General features: G+C 41.7%; 1 protein-coding gene across 3 annotated transcripts in view; it reads right to left on the minus strand.

Annotated features, from left to right (window-relative positions):
• The window catches only part of IDE (insulin degrading enzyme), a 114,672-nt gene that overhangs the window by 84,104 nt on the left and 18,222 nt on the right, over positions 1–12,346 (minus strand). The window lies entirely within an intron of this gene.

The raw sequence follows: 12,346 nt of genomic DNA on the forward strand, positions 1-12,346 counted from the left end.
GCTCTGAAGGAACCAGGACTAGTGAAGGGAAAACAGGTCATTATCTTTTAAGTGTGGTGACAAAGTTGTTCCCGGGGCACGATGAGAATAATGAAATGGGGAAGGGGGAATCACGAAATGGGGGCAAAACTGTCTAAGAGGGGAGAGAGGGGAAAGAGGAAGTGGAAGAATGCCAAATAAAAGGAAGGACATACCTGAGCAAAGGTCTGGTGGTGAGAAAAAAAAGAGGAGGCATAAAGGAGAAAAACAAGAGCTTGGAGTTAATAGAAATACAACCAGAACACTCCCTGAAAGATCATTAATTTTTATCTAGACAAGTAAAGACCTAAACTGCAGGTGTGCAAAATCAAATTCCCACATAGGTCATTTCCAAATTCCCATACCAAGAGGAAATTTTTTATGCAAATAATCTTTTATTCAGATGACCTTCTGCAGTCTTTTTTCCCCTTTTTTTCTAAAGATTTTATTTATTTATTTGACAGAGAGAGAGAGATCACAAGTAGGCAGAGAGACAGGCAGAGAGAAAGGGGAAAGAAGGCTCCCCACCAAGCAGAGAGCCCAATGCAGGGCTCATCCCAGGACCCTGAGATCATGACCTGAGCCGAAGGCAGAGGCTTAACCCACTGAGCCACCCAGGTGCCCCTCTCCTATCTCTTTAAAAGGTGTCTCCCAGCCTATGTAACAGGAGACTGAGAAATTTTACTTTGCATTTGCTCTTTACCCACTCCCATAGCCCCAGACATATTTAAAGGTAGACCTCATCTATTTCTAATTTCTAAATGCATGACCTATAAACCTGAACAGGTGAGTGACCATGCTAATAGCAAAATTATAAATCAAAACCTCCCTTCTGTGGAATCCATCCACCCACTCCTAAAACCATGGGCAGAAGCTGAGCTTGCCTACCACGCTCCTAAATGTGGGGGAGGCAGCCAGAGAGAAAAATGCCTGAAATCAGAACCACACAATAAACGTCCTTTCCTCCCTGAGGAAGACAGAGGTAAGAGAGAATATCAAGGTAGTGGTAGTATGAGCTCTAGGATGCTTCAGTATAAGATCACATATTCTCAAATACTATTCATGTTATTTGACCTAAAAAATCACGTCGTCTCTCAGGGAAGCAAATACCCATGGTTCTTCAGTTATACGGACCAGTATACCTCACTTTATACACCAGCTAGATCATAAAGGTGGGTATAAACTAAAATCTTGTCAATTAAATCTTATTTTCCTGTGATGAGATGTTTGCCTTTCTTTGTTCCAAGCAGAATGTCAGCTGTTCTAACTTTGCAGCCTATGGAAAGAAGTTTACCATGAAAAAATGAACTTTAAATGAATAAGGGTGGTTGCAAGTTAAAGGACTCCTACAGCGGCACCTGGGTGGCTCAGTTGGTTAAGCATCTGATTCTTGATTTCAGCTCAGGTCATGATTTCTTTTTTTTTTTTTTTAAGATTTTATTTATTTATTTGACAGAGAGAAATCACAAGTAGATGGAGAGGCAGACAGAGAGAGAGAGGAAGGGAAGCAGGCTCCCTGATGAGCAGAGAGCCCGATGCGGGACTCGATCCCAGGACCCTGAGATCATGACCTGAGCTGAAGGCAGCGGCCTAACCCACTAAGCCACCCAAGCGCCCCTCAGGTCATGATTTCAAAGTTGTGAGATGGAGCCCTGTGGCAGCAGCTCCCCACTCAGTGCCCTGTCTGCTCGAGATTCTCTCTCCCTCTGCCCCTACCCCTGTGGTGGTGTGGGCATTCTCTCTCTCTCTGAAATAAATAAAATTTTGAAAAATAAACAAAGGAATCCTATAGCGGCATTTTAGAGATAAGTGCTTTTGCAAATTTTTAGCTTTGGTGACTACGTATCACTGGCTATTCATTTCAAAAGTGACAAGCTTAACATGGAACCCTTTATAGGGGCCTTATGGAGGTTGAAGCAAACTAGAAAAACCTTCATTTTATACCTCTTGCCACACAGTTACTTAACTATGATTTTCTTACAGTTGTAGTTTGGGGACTGAAGGTGTTTCACACCTTCTTCCTTCTCCTATAGGTAGCCTTCAGGCTGTTAGAAAATTTAAGATGCCACAGTACAAAACCAAGACTAACAATTACTCTCATTTTTAAAGTGTCCTATGCTTTATAAAGTGCTCATTTAATTTTCCCATTCTCCCTAAGTGACAGGTCACAGCAGCTGTTGATGGTCATTCTCCTCAACCCCAGAAGAGGAAACAAAAGCTCAGTGATTAAGTGACTTGCCCAAAGGCATTTACACAATTGATTCGTGGCAGAGCTGGAACTATAGAGAAAGAGGAAGCGTGGGAAGGGGAGGAGCAGAAGGTGGTACTTAAGAAAATCATATATGGCTTTCTTCCTCAGCTCCCACAGCCCTTCCTTGACCCAATTCCCCTGCCTTACAATCCCAAATAACAAAAACAAGGAAACAAAAATTAAAATAGGTCAAAATAAATGCTCCAGTTCTTTTACTCCTTTCTCACCATAGAAAATAGAGATAGGTAGTGGAAGGAGCCTGGAAGAATGCTTCTAATCTGCCAGACTCCTGGGAGGAGAACCATACTATCTCATGATACTTTGATCATGAAAAAATAAAAAGGAAAACATATGGCAGGATTAAATGTATGGCAAGTTCAAAGAGAGAGAAGAGTGTACAATTGTTTCATGCATGAAAGGGAATACAATAATAATGACTACAGTAGATACGGTAGGGCTATTGTTAACTTATTTTTCAGAAGCATAGAGTAAGCCACATGAACAAACAAAAAGGAGAAAAATAACAATCATCTGAGTAGATGCAGAAAAAGTAACTAAACTCAACTATTTTTTTAAGTCTGCAAACTAGAAATAGAAGAAAATTCCTTCATCTGAAAAAATATTCACAAAAACTACAGCAATCATCATACGCAATGGTAAAATAATGCAGACACCCACAACCCCCCTCCCCACAAACAGGATGTCACTATCCTCTCTTCTATTCAACAATGGGCTGATGATTCTGACCAGTCCAATAACACAAGAAAAAGAAAACAGAAAAACATGAGTAAGAAAGGGGAAAAGCAACTAACATTATTTGTAGGTGACATGAGACATGACTGTGTATGAAGGGGTTCTGGGCAAGTGTCTCCACATTGCGTCACTTTGGCATGTGAATTATTTTGAGCTGAAGGCAATTAAGACCCTGCAGGCTCAGGGCACCTGGGTGGCTCAGTGGGTTCAAGCCTCTGCCTTCAGCTCAGGTCATGATCCCAGGGTCCTGGGATGGAGCCTAGCATCGGGCTCTCTGCTCAGCGAGGAGCCTGCTTCCCCCTCTCTCTGTCTCTGCCTGCCTCTCTGCCCACTTGTGATCTCTGTCTGTCAAATAAATAAATAAAATCTTAAAAAAAAAAATTTAAAAAAGACCCTGCAGCCTCTAGAGAAATTATGGTCCCTCCTGTAACTACCTAGAAGAATCTAAATTGGGGGGGCACCTGGGTGGCTCAGTGGGTTAAGTCTCTGCCTTTGGTTCAGGTCATGATCTCAGGGTCCTGGGATCAAGCCCCGCATAGGGCTCTCTGCCAACCGCTTCCCCCTCTCTCTGCCTGCCTCTCTGCCTACTTGTGATCTCTATCAAATAAATAAATAAAATCTGTAAAAAAAAAAATCTAAATTGGGGGTCTTCCCCAGAAGTGGAGTTATTACTAGAGATAAATTTTATTTGAATGACTCACATGTATGGGGGCCAAAGACTTAGTTATCAAACATCTGCTGTTCTTACCGCCCTGTGAACTGCCCTCCTCCCCTTGAGGCCCCAGGCCTCATTCCACTCCTTAGCTCGGGATGGCAATTTCACCTTTCTGTCTCTGAACCTCTCTCTCATCTGTGTATGGTTCCTATATACACAAAATTAAATTTTATTTTCTGTCATTCTGTCTCATGTCAATTCTTAGACCAGCTAGAAGAGCCTCTGAAGGATAGAAGAAAATTTTTCCTCCCTAACATGTACACAGAAAACCCCAAGAATCTCTGACAACTTCCATTTCTGGATGGTTAATAATAGGTCATGGCAACCACATTCAGCTTCAATAAACAGAAAAGGCCATGATGAATTAGAAAATCACATTTTCAAAGATATTGGAGAGTTGTAGAAGAAATGAGGATTGGATGAACACAAATCCAGAGACAGACAAGCCCTCTGGGATGGGCTTGACAACCATCTCCAGTCTTCTTCTCTGGGTGCATTTGCTAATTTTGAATGCAGACTGAAGATCACACTTGGCCTAAGAAGGAGGACTATAATCAGGGAAGATAATCAAGGCTTTGGTGGGTGCATGAGTTAAGTGTGACAGATTACAGGCTCAAGATGCCCCAAATCCACAGCTGATTTTTGTCACACATTTTCTGAGCTATCACTACATATCCACCAGAATGGCTAAAATGAAAAAGATGGAAAATACCAAGTGTTACAGAACTTATAGGGTAACCCAAATTCTCATATATTGCTGGTGAGAACGGAAATTGGTACATCCATTTTCTTAAAACTGGCAGTCTAGGGGCACCTGGGTGGTGCCATCAGTTAAGCATCCAACTCTTCGGTTTGGCTCAGGTCTGATCTCAGGGTCGTAAGATTGAGCCTGGCATCAGATTCCACATTTAGCACAAGTCCACTTGGGTTTCTCCCTCCTTTCCCTTTATCCCTCCTCCCACACAGGTCACTATCTCTTAAACAAATAAATAAAATCTTTAAAAGATAGCAGTCTATACTAAAACTGACAATATGATATAAAAATTCATAAATTAGACATATACCTGAAATAAATGTATTTATATGTTACAGCAATACGATGTACAGTAGCCAAAACTAGAAATGATCAAATGTCCATTAATAGTGAAAAGACATGCTGTGATATATTCACACAATGAAGTAATATACAACATGAAATATACAAAATGAAAAGCCTAGAACAAGGCTCAATAAGGATGAATCTCACTAACGTAAGGTTGAGTGAAAGAAGCTTTATGCAAACACTGTGTCCTCTCACTTATATAAAGTGCAACAACAAGTAAAATCAAGCTAAGCCTTTTGTCAAGATAGTGGTTACCCTTGGGGTCAGAGAGCAGTGATTAGATTAGAAGCAAGCATGAGGGAGGCTTCTGGGACACTGGTCACATGTTGGATTATACAGGTATGTTCAGTTTGTGAAAATTATCAACTTGAACACTTATATTTCAATTAAAGGTTTTTTTTAAAACAGGGGTGCCTGGGTGGCTCAGTGGGTTAAAGCCTCTGCCTTCAGCTCAGGTCATGATCCCAGCGTCCTGGGATCAAGCCCCGCATCAGGTTCTCTGCTCAGCGGAGCCTGCTTCCTCTTCTTTCTCTCCCTGCCTCTCTGCCTACTTGTGATCTCTGTCTGTCAAAGAAAGAAAGAAAGAAAATTCTTTCAATTTTTTAAAATAGAGCTTTTAAATTTCTTTTAAAGGTTTTATTTAGGGGCACCTGGGTGGCTCAGTGGTTAAGCCTCTGCCTTCGGCTCGGGTCATGATCTCAGGGTCCTGGGATAGAGCCCCATATCTGGCTCTCTGCTCAGCGGGAGTCTGCTTCCACAGCTCTCTCTCTGCCTGTGATCTCTGTAAAATAAATAAATAAAACCTTTTTTTTTTTTAAAGGTTTTATTTATTTATTTGACAGAGGGAGAGAGAGATCACATGTAGGCAGAGTCAGGCGGGGGGGGGGGGGGACGGGTGGGCAGGCTCCCCGCCCAGCAGAGAGCCTGATGCAGGGCTCGATCCCAGGACCCTGAGATCACGACCCAAGCTGAAGGCAGATTAACCCACTGAGCCACTCAGGCACCCCTAAAATAGAGCTCTTAAAAATATCAAACATGGGGGCACTTGGGTGGCTCAGTGGGTTAAGCCACTGCCTTCAGCTCAGGTCACGATCCCAGGGTCCTGGGATTGAGTCCCACATCACGCTCTCTGCTCCGCGGGGAGCCTGCTTCCCTCCCTCTCTCTGCCTACCTCTCTCTCTACTTGTGATCTCTCTCTGTCAAATAAATAAATAAAATCTTAAAAAAAATATATCAAACATGGGGCACCTGGGTGGCTCAGTCATTAAGCATCTGCCTTCCACTCAGGTCATGATCCCAGGGTACTAGGATCAAGCCCCACATTGGGCTCCCCGCTCCATAGGAAGCCTGCTTCTCCCTCTCCCACTTCCCCTGCTTGTATTCCCTTTCTCGCTGTGTCTCTCTGTCAAGTAAATAAATAAATAAATAAATAAATAAATAAATAAATAGAAATAAAATAATAAAAACATCAAACATAATAAAATGGAGGAAGCAGATACATGAATTACTCAAGGCTAATATCATCATACACAAAAAGTCATCTTGGAAATGGTGCCACATGGAAACTGAGAAGTAGCTCTCCAGATCAAACAAGTGCTAAGCTAGGAAGGCTCACTAAGAAACAATAGTCCAATTAACATGATAATTATCTAACCCTTCTCAGGTGTGTCTTGAGACAACTATTTGTGTTGATGTCATCTTGGCCAGAAGAAATAGGAGGCCCATATAAGTACAGCATGAGTCAATTTAACTAAATCAATAATAAAGTATGATGTTAAATATTTTAACTCAAGTCTTTAGTCACTAAGTATGATATGAAAACTAGCTTTGGAGTAATTACTTACGTAGATCACAGTTAAGATTTAAAAATAAAACCTGATACTCCCAGCAACCAAGAGTGACAAGCAATGAAATTTTAAAAATGATCAAACTTTAAATAAATGTTCCCCTCAGCAATTTTCAACATTTACAATCAAACAACTTCTAACTCAGGAGAATTAGACAGCCTCTTTATTTTAAAACAAAACAAAAAGAATACTATATAAAGTTAAAATTCCTTGGGCAGATGGGTGGCTTAGTGGGTTGAATGTTGGACTCTTGGTTTCAGCTCAGGTCATGATCTCACAGGCCATGAGATCAAGCCCCAAGTCAGGCTCCCTGCTCAAAGGGGAGCCTGCTTGGATACTCTCCCTCTGCCCCTCCCCCCAATCAATCTCTCCCTCTCAAGTGAATAAATAATTCTTTTTAAAAAAGGAGGGGGTGCCTAGGTGGCTCTGTGTTGGTTAAAGCCTCTGCCTTCGGCTCAGGTCATGATCTCAGGGTCCTGGGATTGAGCCCCACATCAGGTTCTCTACTCAGTGGGGAGCCTGCTTCTCCCTCTCTCTCTCTCTGCCTGCCTCTCTGCTTACTTGTGATCTCTCTCTGTCAAATAAATAAATAAAATCTTTAAAAATAAATAAATAATTAATTGATTAAAAAAAATTTTTTTTAAAAGTTATGTGAGGTGGGGTGCCCAGGTGGCTCAGTCAGTTGGGTGCACAACTCTTGGTTTTGGCTTGGGTCATGATCTCAGGGTCATGAAATCAGCTCCACATTGGACTCTGTACCCAGCAGAGAGTCTGCTTGAGATTCTCTCCCTCTCTCTCTATCCTTCTCCCTGTGCCTCCCACCCTCTCTCTCAAATAATCTTTAAAAAAAAAAGTAATGTGAAGTGTTCATTTGAGTCTGTTAAACTTGACAGACGTAACTAAAATTCCAACAGACTTGAGCTTTTATAGCATTTCTCCTGTAAAATAGGTATAAAACAAAATGAAACAAACTTTATCAAGGCACAGTGTCTGGTACATATGAGGCACTCACAAATGGTATAATCATCATTATTATGGTCCCACAGGGGTGATATGCAAACAGACCCACCTTGGTAACCACCATGTTATTACCAGCGTTCTTATTACACACTCACGCAAATTACAGTGGAATGTCGTCATCTCTAGAGGTCAAAACATTCACTGGACAGGCTGGTAATAGCATGGTACTTTATAAGACTATCAGAAAAACAAGTAAATAATTATCCCTTTATAATTGCTATAGGCAATCCACTGTTTATGGCTGTGGTTCTCAACAGGTGACAATTTTGTGGGACATGTGACAATGTGTCACAACTGAATTATCACAACTGAAGGGTGAAACTGGTCACTAGTGAGCAAAGGCCAGGGATGATGCAGTGCACAGCACAGTCCCCACAACAAAGAATTATCCAGCCCCAAATGTCAACAGGGCCAAGGGTGGAAGACACTAGTTTATAGTTCTGAATATATCATCCAAAAATAATGAATGAGAACCACTGCAACCAATTCAACCCACTTAAAATAAAACCAGGAGATAGCCTCATCAAAACAAAGAAAGCTGGGGCCCCTGGGTGGCTCAGCAGTTAGGGGTCCAGCTCTTGATTCTGTCTCTCAGGGTCCTGGAATCGAGCCTGCCTCAGGCTCTGTGCTCAGTGGGGAGTCCGCTTGAAGAGTCTCTCTCCCTCTCCCTATGCTCCCCTCCCCAATGCTCATGCTCACAGGTGCTCTCATCCTCTCAAATAAATAAGTAAAATCTTTTAAAAACTACACAAAGTTGAGAAGGTATTGACATTTTAGCACAAGGAAAGAAAAGGAACCACACACCAGTTCTACTGTTGCTCAGACAATGTTGCTCAGAAATCAAAATTTATTAGCACTAATGGGGATTTTGAAGCTACTTAGTTTGATGTCCAGTAAAGAGTCCCATGCAAAGTAACCCATTCAAGATAACAAAGTCAATCTGTGCCAAAGAGGGCTTTACCTCAGACCTTATGACCGCTAGACAGAGTGACTATTCCACAATACTACACTGTCCCCCACCCCCAGAACAGAATTACAGCGCAAATAAGACATTCTGTCACCAGATGGCAGTCTGGAGTACAAAGTCAGAACCAGAAATCTAGAGGTGCCTGGGTGACTCAGTCCTTAAGTGTCTACCTTAGGTTCAGGTTATGATCCCAAGGTCCTGGAATCAAGCCCCACATCAGGCTCCCAGCTTGGTGGGAAGCCTGCTTCTCCCTCTTCCTCTCCGTGTGTTCCCTCTCTTGCTGTGTCTCTGTCAAATAAATAATTAAAATCTTAAAAAAAAAAAAAATAGAGAACCAGAAGTCTAGCTCACTGATACTCTCCCAGGGTACCTGGATGGTTCAGTTGGTTAAGCGTCCCACTCTGGATATTCATTCCTGTTTTGTGAACAATTAGTTGACCACAAAGTTGACAGCCCATTTCTGGATTTTCTATTCTGTTCACTGACCTATGTGTTTTTGTGCCAGCGCCATACTGTCTTGGTAATTACAACTTTGTAATAGAAGTCTGGAATCATGATGCTTTTAGATTTGCTTTTCTTTTTCAGGGTTGCTTTGGCTATTCAGGGTCTTTACAATTTTTAAGATGGTTCAATATTTGCAAATCACTCAACATGATATACCACACCAACAAAACAAAGAATAAAAACCATACGATCATCTCAATCAATGGATGCAGAAAAAGCACTTGACAAAAATTCAGCATATTTATAATAAAAACTCTCAACAAAGTGGACTTAGTAGGAAGATACCTCAACATAATAAAGGCCATATATGAAAAACCCTCAGCTAACATCATATACAATGGTGAAAAACTGAGCTTTTCCTCTAAGATCAGGAATAAGACTAGAATGTCCACTTTTGCCTCTTTTATTCAATTAGTACCAGAAGTCCTAGACACAGCAACACTAATAATGAAAAAACAGAAAGAGAAACAGTCCACAAATTCAATGTAAACCCATGAAAATACCAATAGTATTTTTCACAGAACCAGAACAAATAATATTAAAATTCGTATGGAACCACAAAAGACCCAAAACAGCCAAAGCAATCTTGAGAAAGAAAAAGCTGGTGGTATCACAATTCCAGATCTCAAGATATACTACAAAGTTGTAACAATCAAAACAGTATAGTACTGGCACAATAACACACAGATCAATGGGGCAGAAGAGAGAGCCCGGAAGTAAACCTATGCTTACTTAAAATGGTCAATTAATCTACGACAAAGGAGGCAAGAATATACAACAGGGAAAAGACAGTCTCTTCAACAAACGGTGTTGGGAAAACTGGACAGCTACATGCAAAAGAATGAAAGTGGACCACTGTCTTACACCACACACAAAAATAAACTCAAAATGAGTTAAAAACCTAAATGTGTGACCTGAAACCATGAAACTCCTAGAAGAAAATATAGGGAATAATCTCATGAACATTGGCCTTAGCAATGTTTTTCTAGCTATGTCTCTTCAAGCAAAGGCAATAAAAGCAAAAATAAACTATCAGAACTACCCCGAAATAAAAACCTTTGCAGAGCAAAGGAAACTATAAATAAAATATAAGGCAACCTATTGAAAAGAAGATATTCACAGATGATATGTCCAATAAAGAGTTAATATGCAGGGCGCCTGGGTGGCTCAGTGGGTTAAGCCGCTGCCTTCGGCTCAGGTCATGATCTCAGGATCCTGGGATCGAGTCCCGCATCGGGCTCTCTGCTCAGCAAGGAGCCTGCTTCCCTCTCTCTCTCTCTGCCTGCCTCTCTGCCTACTTGTGATTTCTCTCTGTCAAATAAATAAATAAAATCTTTAAAAAAAAAATGGGGTTTAAAAAAAAAAAAAGAGTTAATATGCAAAATATAGGGATGCCTGGGTAGCTCAGTTGATTAAGCCCTTGCCTTTGGTTCAGGTCATTATCCCAGGGTCCTGGAATGGAGTCCCACATCGGGCTCCTTGCTCAGTAGGGAGCCTACTTCTCCTGGCTGCCACTCCCCTTGCTTGTGCTCTCTCTCTGACAAATAAACAAACAAAAATTTTTAAAAATGTATATATATACACAAAATATGAAGTTATACAACTCAACACTAAAAAACCAAATACACAATTTAAAGATGGGCAGAGAACTAAACAGACATTTTTCCACAGGAGACATAACAGATGAAAAGAGTCTCAACATTAATAACCAGCAAAGAAATGAAAATCAAAAACCACAATTAGGGGGGTGCTTCAGTGGCTCAGTTGGTAAGTATCTGCCTTTGGCTCAGGTCATGATCCCAGAGTACTGGGATCAAGCCCTGCATCAGGCTCCCTGTTCAACAGAGAGTCTGCTTTTCCCTCTTGTGCATGTTCTCTCTCTCTCTCTCTCTCTCAAATAAACAAATAATCTTTTAAAAAATCCACAGTGAGGGGTGCCTGGGGGGCACAGTCAGTTAAGCATCTGGCCTTTGATTTCAGCTCATGTCATGATCAACCCCCACATCGACTATGTGCTCAGCAGGGAGTCTGCTAGAGATTCTCTCTCTTCCTCTGCCCCTTTCCCTGCTGTCTCTCCTTCTCTCTAAAATAAAAAAAGAAAGGGGAGGGGGGCCTGGGTGGCTCAGTCGTTAAGCATCTGCCTTCAGCTCAGGTCATGATCCCAGGGTCCTGGGATCAAGCCCTGCATCTGGCTGCCTACTCAGTGGAAGTCTGCTTCTCCCTCTCCCACTCCCACTCCTTGTGTTCCCAATCTCGCTGTCTCTCTCTCTGTCAAATAATTAAATAAAATCTTAAGTTAAATTAAATTTTTAAAAACCCACAATGTGGGCGCCTGGGTGTCTCAGTGGGTTAAAGCCTCTGCCTTTGGCTCAGGTCATGATCCCGGGGTCCTGGAATCGAGTACCACATCGGGCTCTCTACTCAGTGGGGAGCCTGCTTCCCCCTCTCTCTCTGCCTGACTCTCTGCTTACTTGTGATCTGTCTCTCTGTCAAATAAATAAATAAAAATCTTTAAAATAAAAATAAAAATAAATAAAATTAAAAACCCACAATGGGACAGCACCTCACATCTGTCAGAATGCCTAAAATCAAGGGACGCCTGGGTGGCTCAGTTGGTTGGACAACTGCCTTCGGCTCAGGTCATGATCCCGGAGTCCCAGGATCGAGTCCCGCATCAGGCTCATAGCTCCATGGGGAGTCTGCTTCTCTCTCTGTCCTTCTCCTCACTCATGCTCTCTCTCACTGTTTCTCGCTCAAGTAAATAAATAAATAAAATATTTTTTAAAAAAAGAATGTCTATAATCAAAAAGAATTAAGTGTTCAAAAAAATGAACTAAGTGTTGGTGAGGATGTAGAGAAAAAGGAACCCTCATGCACTGTTGTTAGGAATGTAAATCAGTGCAGCCACTGTGGAAAACAGTATGTAAGTTTCCTCAAAAAATTAAAAATAGAAATACCGGGCGCCTGGGTGGCTCAGTGGGTAAAGCCTCTGCCTTCAGCTCAGGTCATGATCCCAGAGTCCTGGGATCAAGCCCCGCATCAGGCTCTCTGCTCAGCAGGGAGTCTGCTTCCCTTCCTCTCTCTCTGCCTGCCTCTCTGCCTACTTGTGATCTCTCTCTGTCAAATAAATAAATAAAATCTTAAAAAAAAATAGAAATACCATATGATT

This window comes from Neovison vison, chromosome 2, assembly GCF_020171115.1.
Source record: "Neovison vison isolate M4711 chromosome 2, ASM_NN_V1, whole genome shotgun sequence".
Taxonomy (NCBI): Eukaryota; Metazoa; Chordata; class Mammalia; order Carnivora; family Mustelidae; genus Neogale; species Neogale vison.